General features: G+C 42.7%; 15 non-coding genes across 15 annotated transcripts; all 15 read right to left on the reverse strand.

The window, feature by feature from the left end:
* Positions 1-517: 517 nt before the first annotated feature.
* On the reverse strand, positions 518-589 carry trnaa-ugc (transfer RNA alanine (anticodon UGC)). The gene has a single exon. It is a non-coding gene; the product is annotated as a tRNA-Ala (tRNA).
* A 404-nt stretch (positions 590-993) lies between these two features.
* On the reverse strand, positions 994-1,065 carry trnag-ucc (transfer RNA glycine (anticodon UCC)). The gene has a single exon. It is a non-coding gene; the product is annotated as a tRNA-Gly (tRNA).
* A 1,970-nt stretch (positions 1,066-3,035) lies between these two features.
* On the reverse strand, positions 3,036-3,107 carry trnaa-ugc (transfer RNA alanine (anticodon UGC)). The gene has a single exon. It is a non-coding gene; the product is annotated as a tRNA-Ala (tRNA).
* A 404-nt stretch (positions 3,108-3,511) lies between these two features.
* trnag-ucc (transfer RNA glycine (anticodon UCC)) lies at positions 3,512-3,583 on the reverse strand. The gene has a single exon. It is a non-coding gene; the product is annotated as a tRNA-Gly (tRNA).
* Positions 3,584-5,553: 1,970 nt separating this feature from the next.
* Positions 5,554-5,625, reverse strand: trnaa-ugc (transfer RNA alanine (anticodon UGC)). Its single transcript has one exon. It is a non-coding gene; the product is annotated as a tRNA-Ala (tRNA).
* A 404-nt stretch (positions 5,626-6,029) lies between these two features.
* Positions 6,030-6,101, reverse strand: trnag-ucc (transfer RNA glycine (anticodon UCC)). The gene has a single exon. It is a non-coding gene; the product is annotated as a tRNA-Gly (tRNA).
* A 1,959-nt stretch (positions 6,102-8,060) lies between these two features.
* Positions 8,061-8,132, reverse strand: trnaa-ugc (transfer RNA alanine (anticodon UGC)). The gene has a single exon. It is a non-coding gene; the product is annotated as a tRNA-Ala (tRNA).
* Positions 8,133-14,225: 6,093 nt separating this feature from the next.
* On the reverse strand, positions 14,226-14,297 carry trnaa-ugc (transfer RNA alanine (anticodon UGC)). Its single transcript has one exon. It is a non-coding gene; the product is annotated as a tRNA-Ala (tRNA).
* A 404-nt stretch (positions 14,298-14,701) lies between these two features.
* trnag-ucc (transfer RNA glycine (anticodon UCC)) lies at positions 14,702-14,773 on the reverse strand. The gene has a single exon. It is a non-coding gene; the product is annotated as a tRNA-Gly (tRNA).
* A 1,957-nt stretch (positions 14,774-16,730) lies between these two features.
* Positions 16,731-16,802, reverse strand: trnaa-ugc (transfer RNA alanine (anticodon UGC)). The gene has a single exon. It is a non-coding gene; the product is annotated as a tRNA-Ala (tRNA).
* A 3,167-nt stretch (positions 16,803-19,969) lies between these two features.
* On the reverse strand, positions 19,970-20,041 carry trnaa-ugc (transfer RNA alanine (anticodon UGC)). The gene has a single exon. It is a non-coding gene; the product is annotated as a tRNA-Ala (tRNA).
* Positions 20,042-20,445: 404 nt separating this feature from the next.
* Positions 20,446-20,517, reverse strand: trnag-ucc (transfer RNA glycine (anticodon UCC)). The gene has a single exon. It is a non-coding gene; the product is annotated as a tRNA-Gly (tRNA).
* Positions 20,518-22,474: 1,957 nt separating this feature from the next.
* On the reverse strand, positions 22,475-22,546 carry trnaa-ugc (transfer RNA alanine (anticodon UGC)). The gene has a single exon. It is a non-coding gene; the product is annotated as a tRNA-Ala (tRNA).
* Positions 22,547-22,950: 404 nt separating this feature from the next.
* trnag-ucc (transfer RNA glycine (anticodon UCC)) lies at positions 22,951-23,022 on the reverse strand. The gene has a single exon. It is a non-coding gene; the product is annotated as a tRNA-Gly (tRNA).
* A 1,959-nt stretch (positions 23,023-24,981) lies between these two features.
* On the reverse strand, positions 24,982-25,053 carry trnaa-ugc (transfer RNA alanine (anticodon UGC)). Its single transcript has one exon. It is a non-coding gene; the product is annotated as a tRNA-Ala (tRNA).
* Between the last annotated feature and the right edge of the window lie 254 nt (positions 25,054-25,307).

The following is a 25,307-nucleotide window of genomic DNA, read 5'->3' on the forward strand; positions in this document are numbered from 1 at the left end:
TGACAATTTCGGCTGTACACAATACCTACTACCTGGATCAGGTTTGTTCAGCCAATCAGAGCTTAAAGATAGCATCTTAGTTTAGGGTGGGGTGGGATAAGGCAAAGCATAATGTTCTCTTCCAATTGGTGACTGTCTCAACACACGTAATCCAGGTAATTGGCAGTGGGTAGAGCAATAGTTAGCTGGGCATAGTTGGAAGACAAGGAGGCGCAGTCATTCAAATTTTTGCAACTTGAAAACCCGGATGAACCTCAGCCTGAATGAGATCCACTCTCTCACAGGTGTCGAATAAACAGACTGTCATTTTTTAAGTACATGGAGATGCCAGGAATTGATCCCAGGGTCTGGCAGGTAAGTCACTTCAAATGGACTTCTTTGTCGTTAAAATGTTCTCAAAGATATTTGGCTAGTTCACCCAGTCACATTGCCTTGCCATGGTCATGAAGCAAGCCCAAGTCAGTTATTTTCCACTCTCAGCTGAGAAACAAAGACACTATCATTTTGTTAAAGCACGTGGAGATGCTGGGGATTGAACCCAGGGCCTCATACATGCAAAGCATGCGCTCTACCACTGAGCTACATCCCCAGTTGCACTGGCACATAAGCCATACACATGGGAATAGGATAAAGAGCCGTCTTCAACACCTTTAAAGAAGCATTTGCAGATTTGGCTGTCAAGGACTCTCGGATCCCTACTTGTTCATGTAAAGACCCGCTCCAACAGAGTAAGCAGTGTCAGACACCATTGCTGTAGTGGTTTTCATACATCCCCAGGAAGATGACAATCATTAGGAGGCCAAACTTAACGATGGAATGAAGGTCATTTAGAGCCGTGATTGTTTGAAAACAACAACTCTTGACTCTTTTCCTAGCGCATTTTCTTGATCCTGTTCAAAGTTTGATCTCTTCACTCTAGAGAAGATGCTTACTTTGAGATTTCGAAAGTACCGAAAGGCCGCACCATTTTCAAATCGCTAAATAGAAGACAACTGCGATGGCCGGGAATCGAACCCGGGTCAACTGCTTGGAAGGCAGCTATGCTCACCACTATACCACCATCGCTTCAAAAGCACTTTATTTTCATTCTCTTAAAAAATCTAATCGGTAGAGTATACAGTACAAGTCAGTAAAGAGTCTCAGTCATCCGGGTCTGGAAGGTAAGTCATGTCAAATGGACTTCTTTTTAGTTGAAAGAGTTTCGTTAAGTTTCAAAGATAGTTGGCTCTTGTCTGCAGTGCGCTGAATATTGGTTCAGATGCTGCGCTTGTTGCAGAGATTCATTGACTGTTGACAGTATAGATTTAGAACATTAGCTTCTTTCATGAAACTTATTGCAACTTTAAAACCCGGATCAACCTCAACCTGAATCAGATCCGCTCTCTCACAAGTGAGAAATAAAGAGACTGGCATTTTTAAAAGCATGTGGAGATGCCAGGGATTGATCCCAAGGCCTTTTACATGCAACACATGCCATCTACCACTGAGCTACATCTCTGGTTGCACACCAATGCAAGCCATACACATGGGAATAGGAAATAGAGCCGTCTTCAATCCCTTTAAAGAAGAATTTGCAGATTTGGCTGTCAACGACTCTCGGATCCCTACTTGTTCATGTAAAGACTCGCTCTAACAGAGTAAGCAGTGTCAGACACCATTGCTGTAGTGGCTTTCATACATCCCCAGGAAGATGACGATCATTAGGAGGCCACACCTAACGATGGAATGAAGGTCATTTAGAGCCGTGATTGTTTAAAGCCAACAACTCTTGACTCTTTTCCTAGCGCATTTTCTTTAGCCTGATCAAAGCTTGTTCTCTTTACCCTACAAACATGTTTACTTTGACATTTCTAAAGTATCGAAAAACCACACAAATTTCAAATCGCTAAACAGAAGACAACTGCAAGGGCAGGGAATCAAACCGTGGTCAACGGCTGGGGAGGGAGCTATGCTCACCACTATACCACCACCACCTCAAACACACCTTTTTTTATTCTCTTAAGAAATCAAATTGGTAAAGTATACAGTAGAAGTCAGTAAAGATTCTGACTGATCAGTCATGAAAATTTTTCCAACTTGAAAACCCGGATGAACCTCAACCTGAATCAGATCCGCTCTCTCACAGGTGACATATAAACAGACTGTCATTTTTAAAAGTACATGGAGATGGAAGGCAAGTCATGTTAAATGGACTTCATTTTAGTTTCAAAGATAGTTGGCTAGTGCACCCAGTCACATTGCCTTGCAACGGTCATGAAGTAAGCCCAAGACACTCATTTTCCACTCTCAGGTGAGAAACAAACAGACTGTCATTTAATTAAAGCACATGGAGATACCGGGGATTGAACCCTCATACATGCAAAGCATGCGCTCTACCACTGAGCTACATCCCCAACATCATGACAGATTAAGATCACATGGGAAGTGGAAATAGAGCAGTCTCAAATACCCGTAAGCAAGCATTCCCAGACTTGGTTGTCAAGGACCCTCGTCTTGCTTTTTTTCTGACAATTTCGGCTGTACACAATACCTACTACCTGGATCAGGTTTGTTCAGCCAATCAGAGCTTAAAGATAGCATCTTAGTTTAGGGTGGGGTGGGATAAGGCAAAGCATAATGTTCTCTTCCAATTGGTGACTGTCTCAACACACGTAATCCAGGTAATTGGCAGTGGGTAGAGCAATAGTTAGCTGGGCATAGTTGGAAGACAAGGAGGCACAGTCATTCAAATTTTTGCAACTTGAAAACCCAGATGAACCTCAGCCTGAATGAGATCCACTCTCTCACAGGTGTCGAATAAACAGACTGTCATTTTTTAAGTACATGGAGATGCCAGGAATTGATCCCAGGGATTGATCCCAGGGTCTGGCAGGTAAGTCATGTCAAATGGACTTCTTTGTCGTTAAAATGTTCTCAAAGATAATTGGCTAGTTCACCCAGTCACATTGCCTTGCCATGGTCATGAAGCAAGCCCAAGTCAGTTATTTTCCACTCTCAGCTGAGAAACAAAGACACTATCATTTTGTTAAAGCACGTGGAGATGCTGGGGATTGAACCCAGGGCCTCATACATGCAAAGCATGCGCTCTACCACTGAGCTACATCCCCAGTTGCACTGGCACATAAGCCATACACATGGGAATAGGAAAAAGAGCCGTCTTCAACACCTTTAAAGAAGCATTTGCAGATTTGGCTGTCAAGGACTCTCGGATCCCTACTTGTTCATGTAAAGACCCGCTCCAACAGAGTAAGCAGTGTCAGACACCATTGCTGTAGTGGTTTTCATACATCCCCAGGAAGATGACAATCATTAGGAGGCCAAACTTAACGATGGAATGAAGGTCATTTAGAGCCGTGATTGTTTGAAAACAACAACTCTTGACTCTTTTCCTAGCGCATTTTCTTGATCCTGTTCAAAGTTTGATCTCTTCACTCTAGAGAAGATGCTTACTTTGAGATTTCGAAAGTACCGAAAGGCCGCACCATTTTCAAATCGCTAAATAGAAGACAACTGCGATGGCCGGGAATCGAACCCGGGTCAACTGCTTGGAAGGCAGCTATGCTCACCACTATACCACCATCGCTTCAAAAGCACTTTATTTTCATTCTCTTAAAAAATCTAATCGGTAGAGTATACAGTACAAGTCAGTAAAGAGTCTCAGTCATCCGGGTCTGGAAGGTAAGTCATGTCAAATGGACTTCTTTTTAGTTGAAAGAGTTTCGTTAAGTTTCAAAGATAGTTGGCTCTTGTCTGCAGTGCGCTGAATATTGGTTCAGATGCTGCGCTTGTTGCAGAGATTCATTGACTGTTGACAGTATAGATTTAGAACATTAGCTTCTTTCATGAAACTTATTGCAACTTTAAAACCCGGATCAACCTCAACCTGAATCAGATCCGCTCTCTCACAAGTGAGAAATAAACAGACTGGCATTTTTAAAAGCATGTGGAGATGCCAGGGATTGATCCCAAGGCCTTTTACATGCAACACATGCCATCTACCACTGAGCTACATCTCTGGTTGCACACCAATGCAAGCCATACACATGGGAATAGGAAATAGAGCCGTCTTCAATCCCTTTAAAGAAGAATTTGCAGATTTGGCTGTCAACGACTCTCGGATCCCTACTTGTTCATGTAAAGACTCGCTCTAACAGAGTAAGCAGTGTCAGACACCATTGCTGTAGTGGCTTTCATACATCCCCAGGAAGATGACGATCATTAGGAGGCCACACCTAACGATGGAATGAAGGTCATTTAGAGCCGTGATTGTTTAAAGCCAACAACTCTTGACTCTTTTCCTAGCGCATTTTCTTTAGCCTGATCAAAGCTTGTTCTCTTTACCCTACAAACATGTTTACTTTGACATTTCTAAAGTATCGAAAAACCACACAAATTTCAAATCGCTAAACAGAAGACAACTGCAAGGGCAGGGAATCAAACCGTGGTCAACGGCTGGGGAGGGAGCTATGCTCACCACTATACCACCACCACCTCAAACACACCTTTTTTTATTCTCTTAAGAAATCAAATTGGTAAAGTATACAGTAGAAGTCAGTAAAGATTCTGACTGATCAGTCATGAAAATTTTTCCAACTTGAAAACCCGGATGAACCTCAACCTGAATCAGATCCGCTCTCTCACAGGTGACATATAAACAGACTGTCATTTTTAAAAGTACATGGAGATGGAAGGCAAGTCATGTTAAATGGACTTCATTTTAGTTTCAAAGATAGTTGGCTAGTGCACCCAGTCACATTGCCTTGCAACGGTCATGAAGTAAGCCCAAGACACTCATTTTCCACTCTCAGGTGAGAAACAAACAGACTGTCATTTAATTAAAGCACATGGAGATACCGGGGATTGAACCCTCATACATGCAAAGCATGCGCTCTACCACTGAGCTACATCCCCAACATCATGACAGATTAAGATCACATGGGAAGTGGAAATAGAGCAGTCTCAAATACCCGTAAGCAAGCATTCCCAGACTTGGTTGTCAAGGACCCTCGTCTTGCTTTTTTTCTGACAATTTCGGCTGTACACAATACCTACTACCTGGATCAGGTTTGTTCAGCCAATCAGAGCTTAAAGATAGCATCTTAGTTTAGGGTGGGGTGGGATAAGGCAAAGCATAATGTTCTCTTCCAATTGGTGACTGTCTCAACACACGTAATCCAGGTAATTGGCAGTGGGTAGAGCAATAGTTAGCTGGGCATAGTTGGAAGACAAGGAGGCACAGTCATTCAAATTTTTGCAACTTGAAAACCCAGATGAACCTCAGCCTGAATGAGATCCACTCTCTCACAGGTGTCGAATAAACAGACTGTCATTTTTTAAGTACATGGAGATGCCAGGAATTGATCCCAGGGATTGATCCCAGGGTCTGGCAGGTAAGTCATGTCAAATGGACTTCTTTGTCGTTAAAATGTTCTCAAAGATAGTTGGCTAGTTCACCCAGTCACATTGCCTTGCCATGGTCATGAAGCAAGCCCAAGTCAGTTATTTTCCACTCTCAGCTGAGAAACAAAGACACTATCATTTTGTTAAAGCACGTGGAGATGCTGGGGATTGAACCCAGGGCCTCATACATGCAAAGCATGCGCTCTACCACTGAGCTACATCCCCAGTTGCACTGGCACATAAGCCATACACATGGGAATAGGAAAAAGAGCCGTCTTCAACACCTTTAAAGAAGCATTTGCAGATTTGGCTGTCAAGGACTCTCGGATCCCTACTTCTTCATGTAAAGACCCGCTCCAACAGAGTAAGCAGTGTCAGACACCATTGCTGTAGTGGTTTTCATACATCCCCAGGAAGATGACAATCATTAGGAGGCCAAACTTAACGATGGAATGAAGGTCATTTAGAGCCGTGATTGTTTGAAAACAACAACTCTTGACTCTTTTCCTAGCGCATTTTCTTGATCCCGATCAAATTTTGATCTCTTCACTCTAGAGAAGATGCTTACTTTGAGATTTCGAAAGTACCGAAAGACCGCACAATTTTCAAATCGCTAAATAGAAGACAACTGCGATGGCCGGGAATCGAACCCGGGTCAACTGCTTGGAAGGCAGCTATGCTCACCACTATACCACCATCGCTTCAAAAGCATTTTATTTTCATTCCCTTAAAAAATCTAATCGGTAGAGTATACAGTACAAGTCGGTAAAGAGTCTCAGTCATCCGGGTCTGGAAGGTAAGTCATGTCAAATGGACTTCTTTTTAGTTGAAAGAGTTTCGTTAAGTTTCAAAGATAGTTGGCTCTTGTCTGCAGTGCGCTGAATATTGGTTCAGATGCTGCGCTTGTTGCAGAGATTCATTGACCGTTGACAGTATAGATTTAGTACATTAGCTTCTTTCATGAAACTTATTGCAACTTTAAAACCCGGATCAACCTCAACCTGAATCAGATCCGCTCTCTCACAAGTGAGAAATAAACAGACTGGCATTTTTAAAAGCATATGGAGATGCCAGGGATTAATCCCAGGGCCTTCTACATGCAACACATGCCATGTACCACTGAGATACAACTCTGGTTGCACACCAATGCAAGCCATACACATGGGAATAGGAAATAGAGCCGTCTTCAATCCCTTTAAAGAAGAATTTGCAGATTTGGCTGTCAAGGACTCTCGGATCCCCACTTGTTCATGTAAAGACCTGCTCCAACAGAGTAAGCAGTGTCAGACTCCATTGCTGTAGTGGCTTTCATACATCCCCAGGAAGATGACGATCATTAGGAGGCCACACCTAACGATTGAATGAAGGTCCTTTAGAGCCGTGATTGTTTAAAGCCAACAACTCTTGACTCTTTTCCTAGCGCATTTTCTTTAGCCTGATCAAAGCTTGTTCTCTTTACCCTACAAACATGTTTACTTTGACATTTCTAAAGTATCGAAAAACCACACAAATTTCAAATCGCTAAACAGAAGACAACTGCAAGGGCAGGGAATCAAACCGTGGTCAACGGCTGGGGAGGGAGCTATGCTCACCACTATACCACCACCACTTCAAACGCACCTTTTTTTAATTCTCTTAAGAAATCAAATTGGTAAAGTATACAGTACAAGTCAGTAAAGATTCTGACTGATCAGTCATGAAAATTTTTCCAACTTGAAAACCCGGATGAACCTCAACCTGAATCAGATCCGCTCTCTCACAGGTGACATATAAACAGACTGTCATTTTTAAAAGTACATGGAGATGGAAGGCAAGTCAAAGGTAAATGGACTTCATTTTAGTTTCAAAGATAGTTGGCTAGTGCACCCAGTCACATTGCCTTGCAACGGTCATGAAGTAAGCCCAAGACACTCATTTTCCACTCTCAGGTGAGAAACAAACAGACTATCATTTAGTTAAAGCACATGGAGATACCGGGGATTGAACCCTCATACATGCAAAGCATGCGCTCTACCACTGAGCTACATCCACAACATCATGACAGATTAAGATCACATGGGAGGTGGAAATAGAGCAGTCTCAAATACCCGTAAGCAAGCATTCCCAGACTTGGTTGTCAAGGACCCTCGTCTTGCTTGTTTTCTGACAATTTCGGCTGTACACAATACCTACTACCTGGATCAGGTTTGTTCAGCCAATCAGAGCTTAAAGATAGAATCTTAGTTTAGGGTGGGGTGGGATAAGGCAAAGCATAATGTTCTCTTCCAATTGGTGACTGTCTCAACACACGTAATCCAGGTAATTGGCAGTGGGTAGAGCAATAGTTAGCTGGGCATAGTTGGAAGACAAGGAGGCACAGTCATTCAAATTTTTGCAACTTTAAAACCCGGATGTACCTCAGACTGAATGAGATCCACTCTCTCACAAGTGTCGAATAAACAGACTGTCATTTTTTAAGTACATGGAGATGCCAGGAATTGATTCCAGGGTCTGGCAGGTAAGTCATGTCAAATGGACTTCTTTGTCGTTAAAATGTTCTCAAAGATAATTGGCTAGTTCACCCAGTCACATTGCCTTGCCATGGTCATGAAGCAAGCCCAAGTCAGTTATTTTCCACTCTCAGCTGAGAAACAAAGACACTATCATTTTGTTAAAGCACGTGGAGATGCTGGGGATTGAACCCAGGGCCTCATACATGCAAAGCATGCGCTCTACCACTGAGCTACATCCCCAGTTGCACTGGCACATAAGCCATACACATGGGAATAGGAAAAAGAGCCGTCTTCAACACCTTTAAAGAAGCATTTGCAGATTTGGCTGTCAAGGACTCTCGGATCCCTACTTGTTCATGTAAAGACCCGCTCCAAAGAAGTAAGCAGTGTCAGACACCATTGCTGTAGTGGTTTTCATACATACCCAGGAAGATGACAATCATTAGGAGGCCAAACTTAACGATGGAATGAAGGTCATTTAGAGCCGTGATTGTTTGAAAACAACAACTCTTGACTCTTTTCCTAGCGCATTTTTTTGATCCTGATCAAAGTTTGATCTCTTCACTCTAGAGAAGATGCTTACTTTGAGATTTCGAAAGTACCGAAAGACCGCATAATTTTCAAATCGCTAAATAGAAGACAACTGCGATGGCCAGGAATGGAACCCGGGTCAACTGCTTGGAAGGTAGCTATGCTCACCACTATACCACCATCGCTTCAAAAGCATTTTATTTTCATTTTCTTAAAAAATCTAATCGGTACAGTATACAGTACAAGTCGGTAATGAGTCTCAGTCATCCGGGTCTGGAAGGTAAGTCATGTCAAATGGACTTCTTTTTAGTTGAAAGAGTTTCGTTAAGTTTCAAAGATAGTTGGCTCTTGTCTGCAGTGCGCTGAATATTGGTTCAGATGCTGCGCTTGTTGCAGAGATTCATTGACCGTTGACAGTATAGATTTAGTACATTAGCTTCTTTCATGAAACTTATTGCAACTTTAAAACCCGGATCAACCTCAACCTGAATCAGATCCGCTCTCTCACAAGTGAGAAATAAACAGACTGGCATTTTTAAAAGCATGTGGAGATGCCAGGGATTGATCCCAGGGCCTTCTACATGCAACACATGCCATCTACCACTGAGTTACAACTCTGGTTGCACACCAATGCAAGCCATACACATGGGAATAGGAAATAGAGCCATCTTCAATCCCTTTAAAGAAGAATTTGCAGAATTGGCTGTCAAGGACTCTTGGATCCCTACTTGTTCATGTAAAGACCCGCTCCAACAGAGTAAGCAGTGTCAGACACCATTGCTGTAGTGGCTTTCATACATCCCCAGGAAGATGACGATCATTAGGAGGCCACACCTAACGATGGAATGAAGGTCATTTAGAGCCGTGATTGTTTAAAGCCAACAACTCTTGACTCTTTTCCTAGCGCATTTTCTTTAGCCTGATCAAAGCTTGTTCTCTTTACCCTACAAACATGTTTACTTTGACATTTCTAAAGTATCGAAAAACCACACAAATTTCAAATCGCTAAACAGAAGACAACTGCAAGGGCAGGGAATCAAACCGTGGTCAACAGCTGGGGAGGGAGCTATGCTCACCACTATACCACCACCACTTCAAACGCACCTTTTTTTTATTCTCTTAAGAAATCAAATTGGTAAAGTATACAGTACAAGTCCGTAAAGATTCTGACTGATCAGTCATGAAAATTTTTCCAACTTGAAAACCCGGATGAACCTCAACCTGAATCAGATCCGCTCTCTCACAGGTGACATATAAACAGACTGTCATTTTTAAAAGTACATGGAGATGGAAGGCAAGTCAAAGGTAAATGGACTTCATTTTAGTTTCAAAGATAGTTGGCTAGTGCACCCAGTCACATTACTTTACAACAGTCATGAAGTAAGCCCAAGACACTCATTTTCCACTCTCAGGTGAGAAACAAACAGACTGTCATTTAGTTAAAGCACATGGAGATACCGGGGATTGAACCCTCATACATGCAAAGCATGCGCTCTACCACTGAGCTACATCCACAACATCATGACAGATTAAGATCACATGGGAAGTGGAAATAGAGCAGTCTCAAATACCCGTAAGCAAGCATTCCCAGACTTGGTTGTCAAGGACCCTCGTCTTGCTTGTTTTCTGACAATTTCGGCTGTACACAATACCTACTACCTAGATCAGGTTTGTTCAGCCAATCAGAGCTTAAAGATAGAATCTTAGTTTAGGGTGGGGTGGGATAAGGCAAAGCATAATGTTCTCTTCCAATTGGTGACTGTCTCAACACACGTAATCCAGGTAATTGGCAGTGGGTAGAGCAATAGTTAGCTGGGCATAGTTGGAAGACAAGGAGGCACAGTCATTCAAATTTTTGCAACTTGAAAACCCGGATGAACCTCAGCCTGAATGAGATCCACTCTCTCACAGGTGTCGAATAAACAGACTGTCATTTTTTAAGTACATGGAGATGCCAGGAATTGATCCCAGGGTCTGGAAGGTAAGTCATGTCAAATGGACTTCTTTTTAGTTGAAAGAGTTTCGTTAAGTTTCAAAGATAGTTGGCTCTTGTCTGCAGTGCGCTGAATATTGGTTCAGATGCTGCGCTTGTTGCAGAGATTCATTGACCGTTGACAGTATAGATTTAGTACATTAGCTTCTTTCATGAAACTTATTGCAACTTTAAAACCCGGATCAACCTCAACCTGAATCAGATCCGCTCTCTCACAAGTGAGAAATAAACAGACTGGCATTTTTAAAAGCATGTGGAGATGCCAGGGATTGATCCCAGGGCCTTCTACATGCAACACATGCCATCTACCACTGAGCCACAACTCTGGTTGCACACCAATGCAAGCCATACACATGGGAATAGGAAATAGAGCCGTCTTCAATCCCTTTAAAGAAGAATTTGCAGAATTGGCTGTCAAGGACTCTTGGATCCCTACTTGTTCATGTAAAGACCCGCTCCAACAGAGTAAGCAGTGTCAGACACCATTGCTGTAGTGGCTTTCATAAATCCCCAGAAAGATGACGATCATTAGGAGGCCACACCTAACGATGGAATGAAGGTCATTTAGAGCCGTGATTGTTTAAAGCCAACAACTCTTGACTCTTTTCCTAGCGCATTTTCTTTAGCCTGATCAAAGCTTGTTCTCTTTACCCTACAAACATGTTTACTTTGACATTTCTAAAGTATCGAAAAACCACACAAATTTCAAATCGCTAAACAGAAGACAACTGCAAGGGCAGGGAATCAAACCGTGGTCAACGGCTGGGGAGGGAGCTATGCTCACCACTATACCACCACCACCTCAAACACACCTTTTTTTTATTCTCTTAAGAAATCAAATTGGTAAAGTATACAGTAGAAGTCAGTAAAGATTCTGACTGATCAGTCATGAAAATTTTTCCAACTTGAAAACCCGGATGAACCTCAACCTGAATCAGATCCGCTCTCTCACAGGTGACATATAAACAGACTGTCATTTTTAAAAGTACATGGAGATGGAAGGCAAGTCATGTTAAATGGACTTCATTTTAGTTTCAAAGATAGTTGGCTAGTGCACCCAGTCACATTGCCTTGCAACGGTCATGAAGTAAGCCCAAGACACTCATTTTCCACTCTCAGGTGAGAAACAAACAGACTGTCATTTAATTAAAGCACATGGAGATACCAGGGATTGAACCCTCATACATGCAAAGCATGCGCTCTACCACTGAGCTACATCCCCAACATCATGACAGATTAAGATCACATGGGAAGTGGAAAAAGAGCAGTCTCAAATACCCGTAAGCAAGCATTCCCAGACTTGGTTGTCAAGGACCCTCGTCTTGCTTGTTTTCTGACAATTTCGGCTGTACACAATACCTACTACCTGGATCAGGTTTGTTCAGCCAATCAGAGCTTAAAGATAGCATCTTAGTTTAGGGTGGGGTGGGATAAGGCAAAGCATAATGTTCTCTTCCAATTGGTGACTGTCTCAACACACGTAATCCAGGTAATTGGCAGTGGGTAGAGCAATAGTTAGCTGGGCATAGTTGGAAGACAAGGAGGCACAGTCATTCAAATTTTTGCAACTTGAAAACCCGGATGAACCTCAGCCTGAATGAGATCCACTCTCTCACAGGTGTCGAATAAACAGACTGTCATTTTTTAAGTACATGGAGATGCCAGGAATTGATCCCAGGGTCTGGCAGGTAAGTCACGTCAAATGGACTTCTTTGTCGTTAAAATGTTCTCAAAGATAGTTGGCTAGTTCACCCAGTCACATTGCCTTGCCATGGTCATGAAGCAAGCCCAAGTCAGTTATTTTCCACTCTTAGCTGAGAAACAAAGACACTATCATTTTGTTAAAGCACGTGGAGATGCTGGGGATTGAACCCAGGGCCTCATACATGCAAAGCATGCGCTCTACCACATGTCAGTAATGAGTCTCAGTCATCCGGGTCTGGAAGGTAAGTCATGTCAAATCGACTTCTTTTTAGTTGAAAGAGTTTCGTTAAGTTTCAAAGATAGTTGGCTCTTGTCTGCAGTGCGCTGAATATTGGTTCAGATGCTGCGCTTGTTGCAGAGATTCATTGACCGTTGACAGTATAGATTTAGTACATTAGCTTCTTTCATGAAACTTATTGCAACTTTAAAACCCGGATCAACCTCAACCTGAATCAGATCCGCTCTCTCACAAGTGAGAAATAAACAGACTGGCATTTTTAAAAGCATGTGGAGATGCCAGGGATTGATCCCAGGGACTTCTAAATGCAACACATGCCATCTACCACTGAGCTACAACTCTGGTTGCACACCAATGCAAGCCATACACATGGGAATAGGAAATGGAGCCGTCTTCAATCCCTTTAAAGAAGAATTTGCAGATTTGTCTGTCAAGGACTCTCAGATCCCCACTTGTTCATGTAAAGACCCGCTCCAACAGAGTAAGCAGTGTCAGACACCATTGCTGTAGTGGCTTTCATACATCCCCAGGAAGATGACGATCATTAGGAGGCCACACCTAACGATGGAATGAAGGTCCTTTAGAGCCGTGATTGTTTAAAGCCAACAACTCTTGACTCTTTTCCTAGCGCATTTTCTTTAGACTGATCAAAGCTTGTTCTCTTTACCCTACAAACATGTTTACTTTGACATTTCTAAAGTATCGAAAAACCACACAAATTTCAAATCGCTAAACAGAAGACAACTGCAAGGGCAGGGAATCAAACCGTGGTCAACGGCTGGGGAGGGAGCTATGCTCACCACTATACCACCACCACTTCAAACACACCTTTTTTTTATTCTCTTAAGAAATCAAATTGGTAAAGTATACAGTACAAGTCAGTAAATATTCTGACTGATCAGTCATGAAAATTTTTCCAACTTGAAAACCCGGATGAACCTCAACCTGAATCAGATCCGCTCTCTCACAGGTGACATATAAACAGACTGTCATTTTTAAAAGTACATGGAGATGGAAGGCAAGTCATGTTAAATGGACTTCATTTTAGTTTCAAAGATAGTTGGCTAGTGCACCCAGTCACATTGCCTTGCAACGGTCATGAAGTAAGCCCAAGACACTCATTTTCCACTCTCAGGTGAGAAACAAACAGACTGTCATTTAGTTAAAGCACATGGAGATACCGGGGATTGAACCCTCATACATGCAAAGCATGCGCTCTACCACTGAGCTACATCCCCAACATCATGACAGATTAAGATCACATGGGAAGTGGAAATAGAGCAGTCTCAAATACCCGTAAGCAAGCATTCCCAGACTTGGTTGTCAAGGACCCTCGTCTTGCTTGTTTTCTGACAATTTCGGCTGTACACAATACCTACTACCTGGATCAGGTTTGTTCAGCCAATCAGAGCTTAAAGATAGCATCTTAGTTTAGGGTGGGGTGGGATAAGGCAAAGCATAATGTTCTCTTCCAATTGGTGACTGTCTCAACACACGTAATCCAGGTAATTGGCAGTGGGTAGAGCAATAGTTAGCTGGGCATAGTTGGAAAACAAGGAGGCACAGTCATTCAAATTTTTGCAACTTGAAAACCCGGATGAACCTCAACCTGAATGAGATCCACTCTCTCACAGGTGTCGAATAAACAGACTGTCATTTTTTAAGTACATGGAGATGCCAGGAATTGATCCCAGGGTCTGGCAGGTAAGTCATGTCAAATGGACTTCTTTGTCATTGAAATGTTCTCAAAGATAGTTGGCTAGTTCACCCAGTCACATTGCCTTGCCATGGTCATGAAGCAAGCCCAAGTCAGTTATTTTCCACTCTCAGCAGAGAAACAAAGACACTATCATTTTGTTAAAGTAAGTGGAGGTGCTGGGGATTGAACCCAGGGCCTCATACATGCAAAGCATGCGCTCTACCACTGAGCTACATCCCCAGTTGCACTGGCACATAAGCCATACACATGGGAATAGGAAAAAGAGCCGTCTTCAACACCTTTAAAGAAGCATTTGCAGATTTGGCTGTCAAGGACTCTCGGATCCCTACTTGTTCATGTAAAGACCCGCTCCAACAGAGTAAGCAGTGTCAGACACCATTGCTGTAGTGGTTTTCATACATCCCCAGGAAGATGACAATCATTAGGAGGCCAAACTTAACGATAGAATGAAGGTCATTTAGAGCCGTGATTGTTTGAAAACAACAACTCTTGACTCTTTTCCTAGCGCATTTTCTTGATCCTGATCAAAGTTTGATCTCTTCACTCTAGAGAAGATGCTTACTTTGAGATTTCGAAAGTACCGAAAGACCGCACAATTTTCAAATCGCTAAATAGAAGACAACTGCGATGGCAGGGAATCGAACCCGGGTCAACTGCTTGGAAGGCAGCTATGCTCACCACTATACCACCATCGCTTCAAAAGCAATTTATTTTCATTCTCTTAAAAAATCTAATCGGTAGAGTGTACAGTACAAGTCAGTAAAGAGTCTCAGTCATCCGGGTCTGGAAGGTAAGTCATGTCAAATGGACTTCTTTTTAGTTGAAAGAGTTTCGTTAAGTTTCAAAGATAGCTGGCTCTTGTCTGCAGTGCGCTGAATATTGGTTCAGATGCTGCGCTTGTTGCAGAGATTCATTGACCGTTGACAGTATAGATTTAGTACATTAGCTTCTTTCATGAAACTTATTGCAACTTTAAATCCCGGATCAACCTCAACCTGAATCAGATCCGCTCTCTCACAAGTGAGAAATAAACAGACTGGCATTTTTAAAAGCATGTGGAGATGCCAGGGATTGATCCCAAGGCCTTCTACATGCAACACATGCCATCTACCACTGAGCTACATCTCTGGTTGCACACCAATGCACGCCATACACATGGGAATAGGAAATAGAGCCGTCTTCAATCCCTTTAAAGAAGAATTTGCATATTTGGCTGTCAAGGACTCTCGGATCCCCACTTGTTCATGTAAAGACCCGCTCCAACAGAGTAAGCAGTGTCAGACACCATTGCTGTAGTGGCTTTCATACATCCCCAGGAAGATGACGATCATTAGGAGGCCACACCTAACGATGGAATGAAGGTCCTTTAGAGCCGTGATTGTTTAAAGCCAACAACTCTTGACTCTTTTCCTAGCGCATTTTCTTTAGCCTGATCAAAGCTTGTTCTCTTTACCCTACAAACATGTTTACTTTGACATTTCTAAAGTATCGAAAAACCACACAAATTTCAAATCGCTAAACAGAAGACAACTGCAAGGGCAGGGAATCAAACCGTGGTCAACGGCTGGGGAGGGAGCTATGCTCACCACTATACCACCACCACTTCAAACGCACCTTTTTTTAATTCTCTTAAGAAATCAAAAATGTAAAGTATACAGTACAAGTCAGTAAAGATTCTGACTGATCAGTCATGAAAATTTTTCCAACTTGAAAACCCGGATGAACCTCAACCTGAATCAGATCCGCTCTCTCACAGGTGACATATAAACAGCTGTCATTTTTAAAAGTACATGGAGATGGAAGGCAAGTCATGTTAAATGGACTTCATTTTAGTTTCAAAGATAGTTGGCTAGTGCACCCAGTCACATTGCCTTGCAACGGTCATGAAGTAAGCCCAAGCCACTCATTTTCCACTCTCAGGTGAGAAACAAACAGACTGTCATTTAGTTAAAGCACATGGAGATACCGGGGATTGAACCCTCATACATGCAAAGCATGCGCTCTACCACTGAGCTACATCCACAACATCATGACAGATTAAGATCACATGGGAAGTGGAAATAGAGCAGTCTCAAATACCCGTAAGCAAGCATTCCCAGACTTGGTTGTCAAGGACCCTCGTCTTGCTTGTTTTCTGACAATTTCGGCTGTACACAATACCTACTACCTGGATCAGGTTTGTTCAGCCAATCAGAGCTTAAAGATAGAATCTTAGTTTAGGGTGGGGTGGGATAAGGCAAAGCATAATGTTCTCTTCCAATTGGTGACTGTCTCAACACACGTAATCCAGGTAATTGGCAGTGGGTAGAGCAATAGGTAGCTGGGCATAGTTGGAAGACAAGGAGGCACAGTCATTCAAATTTTTGCAATTTGAAAACCCGGATGAACCTCAACCTGAATGAGATCCACTCTCTCACAGGTGTCGAATAAACAGACTGTCATTTTTTAAGTACATGGAGATGCCAGGAATTGATCCCAGGGTCTAGCAGGTAAGTCATGTCAAATGGACTTCTTTGTCGTTAAAATGTTCTCAAAGATAGTTGGCTAGTTCACCCAGTCACATTGCCTTGCCATGGTCATGAAGTAAGCCCAAGTCAGTTATTTTCCACTCTTAGCTGAGAAACAAAGACACTATCATTTTGTTAAAGCACGTGGAGATGCTGGGGATTGAACCCAGGGCCTCATACATGCAAAGCATGCGCTCTACCACTGAGCTACATCCCCAGTTGCACTGGCACATAAGCCATACACATGGGAATAGGAAAAAGAGCCGTCTTCAATCCCTTTAAAGAAGAATTTGCAGAATTGGCTGTCAAGGACTCTTGGATCCCTACTTGTTCATGTAAAGACCCGCTCCAACAGAGTAAGCAGTGTCAGACACCATTGCTGTAGTGGCTTTCATACATCCCCAGAAAGATGACGATCATTAGGAGGCCACACCTAACGATGGAATGAAGGTCATTTAGAGCCGTGATTGTTTAAAGCCAACAACTCTTGACTCTTTTCCTAGCGCATTTTCTTTAGCCTGATCAAAGCTTGTTCTCTTTACCCTACAAACATGTTTACTTTGACATTTCTAAAGTATCGAAAAACCACACAAATTTCAAATCGCTAAACAGAAGACAACTGCAAGGGCAGGGAATCAAACCGTGGTCAACGGCTGGGGAGGGAGCTATGCTCACCACTATACCACCACCACCTCAAACACACCTTTTTTTATTCTCTTAAGAAATCAAATTGGTAAAGTATACAGTAGAAGTCAGTAAAGATTCTGACTGATCAGTCATGAAAATTTTTCCAACTTGAAAACCCGGATGAACCTCAACCTGAATCAGATCCGCTCTCTCACAGGTGACATATAAACAGACTGTCATTTTTAAAAGTACATGGAGATGGAAGGCAAGTCATGTTAAATGGACTTCATTTTAGTTTCAAAGATAGTTGGCTAGTGCACCCAGTCACATTGCCTTGCAACGGTCATGAAGTAAGCCCAAGACACTCATTTTCCACTCTCAGGTGAGAAACAAACAGACTGTCATTTAATTAAAGCACATGGAGATACCGGGGATTGAACCCTCATACATGCAAAGCATGCGCTCTACCACTGAGCTACATCCCCAACATCATGACAGATTAAGATCACATGGGAAGTGGAAATAGAGCAGTCTCAAATACCCGTAAGCAAGCATTCCCAGACTTGGTTGTCAAGGACCCTCGTCTTGCTTGTTTTCTGACAATTTCGGCTGTACACAATACCTACTACCTGGATCAGGTTTGTTCAGCCAATCAGAGCTTAAAGATAGCATCTTAGTTTAGGGTGGGGTGGGATAAGGCAAAGCATAATGTTCTCTTCCAATTGGTGACTGTCTCAACACACGTAATCCAGGTAATTGGCAGTGGGTAGAGCAATAGTTAGCTGGGCATAGTTGGAAGACAAGGAGGCACAGTCATTCAAATTTTTGCAACTTGAAAACCCAGATGAACCTCAGCCTGAATGAGATCCACTCTCTCACAGGTGTCGAATAAACAGACTGTCATTTTTTAAGTACATGGAGATGCCAGGAATTGATCCCAGGGATTGATCCCAGGGTCTGGCAGGTAAGTCATGTCAAATGGACTTCTTTGTCGTTAAAATGTTCTCAAAGATAGTTGGCTAGTTCACCCAGTCACATTGCCTTGCCATGGTCATGAAGCAAGCCCAAGTCAGTTATTTTCCACTCTCAGCTGAGAAACAAAGACACTATCATTTTGTTAAAGCACGTGGAGATGCCGGGGATTGAACCCAGGGCCTTCTACATGCAACACATGCCATGTACCACTGAGATACAACTCTGGTTGCACACCAATGCAAGCCATACACATGGGAATAGGAAATAGAGCCGTCTTCAATCCCTTTAAAGAAGAATTTGCAGATTTGGCTGTCAAGGACTCTCGGATCCCCACTTGTTCATGTAAAGACCTGCTCCAACAGAGTAAGCAGTGTCAGACTCCATTGCTGTAGTGGCTTTCATACATCCCCAGGAAGATGACGATCATTAGGAGGCCACACCTAACGATTGAATGAAGGTCCTTTAGAGCCGTGATTGTTTAAAGCCAACAACTCTTGACTCTTTTCCTAGCGCATTTTCTTTAGCCTGATCAAAGCTTGTTCTCTTTACCCTACAAACATGTTTACTTTGACATTTCTAAAGTATCGAAAAACCACACAAATTTCAAATCGCTAAACAGAAGACAACTGCAAGGGCAGGGAATCAAACCGTGGTCAACGGCTGGGGAGGGAGCTATGCTCACCACTATACCACCACCACTTCAAACGCACCTTTTTTTAATTCTCTTAAGAAATCAAATTGGTAAAGTATACAGTACAAGTCAGTAAAGATTCTGACTGATCAGAAAATGAAAATCATTCATGAATCATTCATCAGTCATGAAAATTTTTCCAACTTGAAAACCCGGATGAACCTCAACCTGAATCAGATCCGGTCTCTCACAGGTGACATATAAACAGACTGTCATTTTTAAAAGTACATGGAGATGGAAGGCAAGTCAAAGGTAAATGGACTTCATTTTAGTTTCAAAGATAGTTGGCTTGTGCACCCAGTCACATTGCCTTGCAACGGTCATGAAGTAAGCCCAAGCCACTCATTTTCCACTCTCAGGTGAGAAACAAACAGACTGTCATTTAGTTAAAGATCATGGAGATACCAGGGATTGAACCCTCATACATGCAAAGCATGCGCTCTACCACTGAGCTACATCCCCAACATCATGACAGATTAAGATCACATGGGAAGTGGAAATAGAGCAGTCTCAAATACGCGTAAGCAAGCATTCCCAGACTTGGTTGTCAAGGACCCTCGTCTTGCTTGTTTTCTGACAATTTCGGCTGTACACAATACCTACTACCTGGATCAGGTTTGTACAGCCAATCAGAGCTTAAAGATAGCATCTTAGTTTAGGGTGGGGTGGGATAAGGCAAAGCATAATGTTCTCTTCCAATTGGTGACTGTCTCAACACACGTAATCCAGGTAATTGGCAGTGGGTAGAGCAATAGTTAGCTGGGCATAGTTGGAAGACAAGGAGGCACAGTCATTCAAATTTTTGCAACTTGAAAACCCGGATGAACCTCAGCCTGAATGAGATCCACTCTCTCACAGGTGTCGAATAAACAGACTGTCATTTTTTAAGTACATGGAGATGCCAGGAATTGATCCCAGGGTCTGGCAGGTAAGTCACGTCAAATGGACTTCTTTGTCGTTGAAATGTTCTCAAAGATAGTTGGCTAGTTCACCCAGTCACATTGCCTTGCCATGGTCATGAAGCAAGCCCAAGTCAGTTATTTTCCACTCTCAGCTGAGAAACAAAGACACTATCATTTTGTTAAAGCACGTGGAGATGCTGGGGATTGAACCCAGGGCCTCATACATGCAAAGCATGCGCTCTACCACTGAGCTACATCCCCAGTTGCACTGGCACATAAGCCATACACATGGGAATAGGAAAAAGAGCCGTCTTCAACACCTTTAAAGAAGCATTTGCAGATTTGGCTGTCAAGGACTCTCGGATCCCTACTTGTTCATGTAAAGACCCGCTCCAACAGAGTAAGCAGTGTCAGACACCATTGCTGTAGTGGCTTTCATACATCCCCAGGAAGATGACGATCATTAGGAGGCCACACCTAACGATGGAATGAAGGTCATTTAGAGCCGTGATTGTTTGAAAACAACAACTCTTGACTCTTTTCCTAGCGCATTTTCTTGATCCTGATCAAAGTTTGATCTCTTCACTCTAGAGAAGATGCTTACTTTGAGATTTCGAAAGTACCGAAAGGCCGCACCATTTTCAAATCGCTAAATAGAAGACAACTGCGATGGCCGGGAATCGAACCCGGGTCAACTGCTTGGAAGGCAGCTATGCTCACCACTATACCACCATCGCTTCAAAAGCACTTTATTTTCATTCTCTTAAAAAATCTAATCGGTAGAGTATACAGTACAAGTCAGTAAAGAGTCTCAGTCATCCGGGTCTGGAAGGTAAGTCATGTCAAATGGACTTCTTTTTAGTTGAAAGAATTTCGTTAAGTTTCAAAGATAGTTGGCTCTTGTCTGCAGTGCGCTGAATATTGGTTCAGATGCTGCGCTTGTTGCAGAGATTCATTGACCGTTGACAGTATAGATTTAGAACATTAGCTTCTTTCATGAAACTTATTGCAACTTTAAAACCCGGATCAACCTCAACCTGAATCAGATCCGTCTCTCACAAGTGAGAAATAAACAGACTGGCATTTTTAAAAGCATGTGGAGATGCCAGGGATTGATCCCAAGGCCTTTTACATGCAACACATGCCATCTACCACTGAGCTACATCTCTGGTTGCACACCAATTCAAGCCATACACATGGGAATAGGAAATAGAGCCGTCTTCAATCCCTTTAAAGAAGAATTTGCAGATTTGGCTGTCAACGACTCTCGGATCCCTACTTGTTCATGTAATGACTCGCTCTAACAGAGTAAGCAGTGTCAGACACCATTGCTGTAGTGGCTTTCATACATCCCCAGGAAGATGACGATCATTAGGAGGCCACACCTAACGATGGAATGAAGGTCATTTAGAGCCGTGATTGTTTAAAGCCAACAACTCTTGACTCTTTTCCTAGCGCATTTTCTTTAGCCTGATCAAAGCTTGTTCTCTTTACCCTACAAACATGTTTACTTTGACATTTCTAAAGTATCGAAAAACCACACAAATTTCAAATCGCTAAACAGAAGACAACTGCAAGGGCAGGGAATCAAACCGTGGTCAACGGCTGGGGAGGGAGCTATGCTCACCACTATACCACCACCACCTCAAACACACCTTTTTTTTATTCTCTTAAGAAATCAAATTGGTAAAGTATACAGTAGAAGTCAGTAAAGATTCTGACTGATCAGTCATGAAAATTTTTCCAACTTGAAAACCCGGATGAACCTCAACCTGAATCAGATCCGCTCTCTCACAGGTGACATATAAACAGACTGTCATTTTTAAAAGTACATGGAGATGGAAGGCAAGTCATGTTAAATGGACTTCATTTTAGTTTCAAAGATAGTTGGCTAGTGCACCCAGTCACATTGCCTTGCAACGGTCATGAAGTAAGCCCAAGACACTCATTTTCCACTCTCAGGTGAGAAACAAACAGACTGTCATTTAATTAAAGCACATGGAGATACCGGGGATTGAACCCTCATACATGCAAAGCATGCGCTCTACCACTGAGCTACATCCCCAACATCATGACAGATTAAGATCACATGGGAAGTGGAAAAAGAGCAGTCTCAAATACCCGTAAGCAAGCATTCCCAGACTTGGTTGTCAAGGACCCTCGTCTTGCTTGTTTTCTGACAATTTCGGCTGTACACAATACCTACTACCTGGATCAGGTTTGTTCAGCCAATCAGAGCTTAAAGATAGCATCTTAGTTTAGGGTGGGGTGGGATAAGGCAAAGCATAATGTTCTCTTCCAATTGGTGACTGTCTCAACACACGTAATCCAGGTAATTGGCAGTGGGTAGAGCAATAGTTAGCTGGGCATAGTTGGAAGACAAGGAGGCACAGTCATTCAAATTTTTGCAACTTGAAAACCCGGATGAACCTCAGCCTGAATGAGATCCACTCTCTCACAGGTGTCGAATAAACAGACTGTCATTTTTTAAGTACATGGAGATGCCAGGAATTGATCCCAGGGTCTGGCAGGTAAGTCACGTCAAATGGACTTCTTCGTCGTTAAAATGTTCTCAAAGATAGTTGGCTAGTTCACCCAGTCACATTGCCTTGCCATGGTCATGAAGCAAGCCCAAGTCAGTTATTTTCCACTCTTAGCTGAGAAACAAAGACACTATCATTTTGTTAAAGCACGTGGAGATGCTGGGGATTGAACCCAGGGCCTCATACATGCAAAGCATGCGCTCTACCACTGAGCTACATCCCCAGTTGCACTGGCACATAAGCCATACACATGGGAATAGGAAAAAGAGCCGTCTTCAACACCTATAAAGAAGCATTTGCAGATTTGGCTGTCAAGGACTCTCGGATCCCTACTTGTTCATGTAAAGACCCGCTCCAACAGAGTAAGCAGTGTCAGACACCATTGCTGTAGTGGTTTTCATACATCCCCAGGAAGATGACAATCATTAGGAGGCCAAACTTAACGATGGAATGAAGGTCATTTAGAGCCGTGATTGTTTGAAAACAACAACTCTTGACTCTTTTCCTAGCGCATTTTCTTGATCCTGATCAAAGTTTGATCTCTTCACTCTAGAGAAGATGCTTACTTTGAGATTTCGAAAGTACCGAAAGACCGCACAATTTTCAAATCGCTAAATAGAAGACAACTGCGATGGCCGGGAATCGAACCCGTGTCAACTGCTTGGAAGGCAGCTATGCTCACCACTATACCACCATCGCTTCAAAAGCATTTCATTTTCATTTTCTTAAAAAATCTAATCGGTAGAGTAGATAGTACCAGTCAGTAATGAGTCTCAGTCATCCGGGTCTGGAAGGTAAGTCATGTCAAATCGACTTCTTTTTAGTTGAAAGAGTTTCGTTAAGTTTCAAAGATAGTTGGCTCTTGTCTGCAGTGCGCTGAATATTGGTTCAGATGCTGCGCTTGTTGCAGAGATTCATTGACCGTTGACAGTATAGATTTAGTACATTAGCTTCTTTCATGAAACTTATTGCAACTTTAAAACCCGGATCAACCTCAACCTGAATCAGATCCGCTCTCTCACAAGTGAGAAATAAACAGACTGGCATTTTTAAAAGCATGTGGAGATGCCAGGGATTGATCCCAGGGCCTTCTACATGCAACACATGCCATCTACCACTGAGTTACAACTCTGGTTGCACACCAATGCAAGCCATACACATGGGAATAGGAAATAGAGCCGTCTTCAATCCCTTTAAAGAAGAATTTGCAGATTTGGCTGTCAAAGACTCTTGGATCCCTACTTGTTCATGTAAAGACCCGCTCCAACAGAGTAAGCAGTGTCAGACACCATTGCTGTAGTGGCTTTCATACATCCCCAGGAAGATGACGATCATTAGGAGGCCACACCTAACGATGGAATGAAGGTCATTTAGAGCCGTGATTGTTTAAAGCCAACAACTCTTGACTCTTTTCCTAGCGCATTTTCTTTAGCCTGATCAAAGCTTGTTCTCTTTACCCTACAAACATGTTTACTTTGACATTTCTAAAGTATCGAAAAACCACACAAATTTCAAATCGCTAAACAGAAGACAACTGCAAGGGCAGGGAATCAAACCGTGGTCAACAGCTGGGGAGGGAGCTATGCTCACCACTATACCACCACCACTTCAAACGCACCTTTTTTTTATTCTCTTAAGAAATCAAATTGGTAAAGTATACAGTACAAGTCCGTAAAGATTCTGACTGATCAGTCATGAAAATTTTTCCAACTTGAAAACCCGGATGAACCTCAACCTGAATCAGATCCGCTCTCTCACAGGTGACATATAAACAGACTGTCATTTTTAAAAGTACATGGAGATGGAAGGCAAGTCAAAGGTAAACGGACTTCATTTTAGTTTCAAAGATAGTTGGCTAGTGCACCCAGTCACATTGCCTTGCAACGGTCATGAAGTAAGCCCAAGACACTCATTTTCCACTCTCAGGTGAGAAACAAACAGACTGTCATTTAGTTAAAGCACATGGAGATACCGGGGATTGAACCCTCATACATGCAAAGCATGCGCTCTACCACTGAGCTACATCCACAACATCATGACAGATTAAGATCACATGGGAAGTGGAAATAGAGCAGTCTCAAATACCCGTAAGCAAGCATTCCCAGACTTGGTTGTCAAGGACCCTCGTCTTGCTTGTTTTCTGACAATTTCGGCTGTACACAATAGCTACTACCTAGATCAGGTTTGTTCAGCCAATCAGAGCTTAAAGATAGAATCTTAGTTTAGGGTGGGGTGGGATAAGGCAAAGCATAATGTTCTCTTCCAATTGGTGACTGTCTCAACACACGTAATCCAGGTAATTGGCAGTGGGTAGAGCAATAGTTAGCTGGGCATAGTTGGAAGACAAGGAGGCACAGTCATTCAAATTTTTGCAACTTGAAAACCCAGATGAACCTCAGCCTGAATGAGATCCACTCTCTCACAGGTGTCGAATAAACAGACTGTCATTTTTTAAGTACATGGAGATGCCAGGAATTGATCCCAGGGTCTGGCAGGTAAGTCATGTCAAATGGACTTCTTTGTCGTTAAAATGTTCTCAAAGATAGTTGGCTAGTTCACCCAGTCACATTGCCTTGCCATGGTCATGAAGCAAGCCCAAGTCAGTTATTTTCCACTCTCAGCTGAGAAACAAAGACACTATCATTTTGTTAAAGCACGTGGAGATGCTGGGGATTGAACCCAGGGCCTCATACATGCAAAGCATGCGCTCTACCACTGAGCTACGTCCCCAGTTGCACTGGCACATAAGCCATACACATGGGAATAGGAAAAAGAGCCGTCTTCAACACCTTTAAAGAAGCATTTGCAGATTTGGCTGTCAAGGACTCTCGGATCCCTACTTGTTCATGTAAAGACCCGCTCCAACAGAGTAAGCAGTGTCAGACACCATTGCTGTAGTGGTTTTCATACATCCCCAGGAAGATGACAATCATTAGGAGGCCAAACTTAACGATGGAATGAAGGTCATTTAGAGCCGTGATTGT

Source organism: Channa argus, unplaced genomic scaffold (genome assembly GCF_033026475.1).
Source record: "Channa argus isolate prfri unplaced genomic scaffold, Channa argus male v1.0 Contig143, whole genome shotgun sequence".
In the NCBI taxonomy this organism is placed as follows: Eukaryota; Metazoa; Chordata; class Actinopteri; order Anabantiformes; family Channidae; genus Channa; species Channa argus.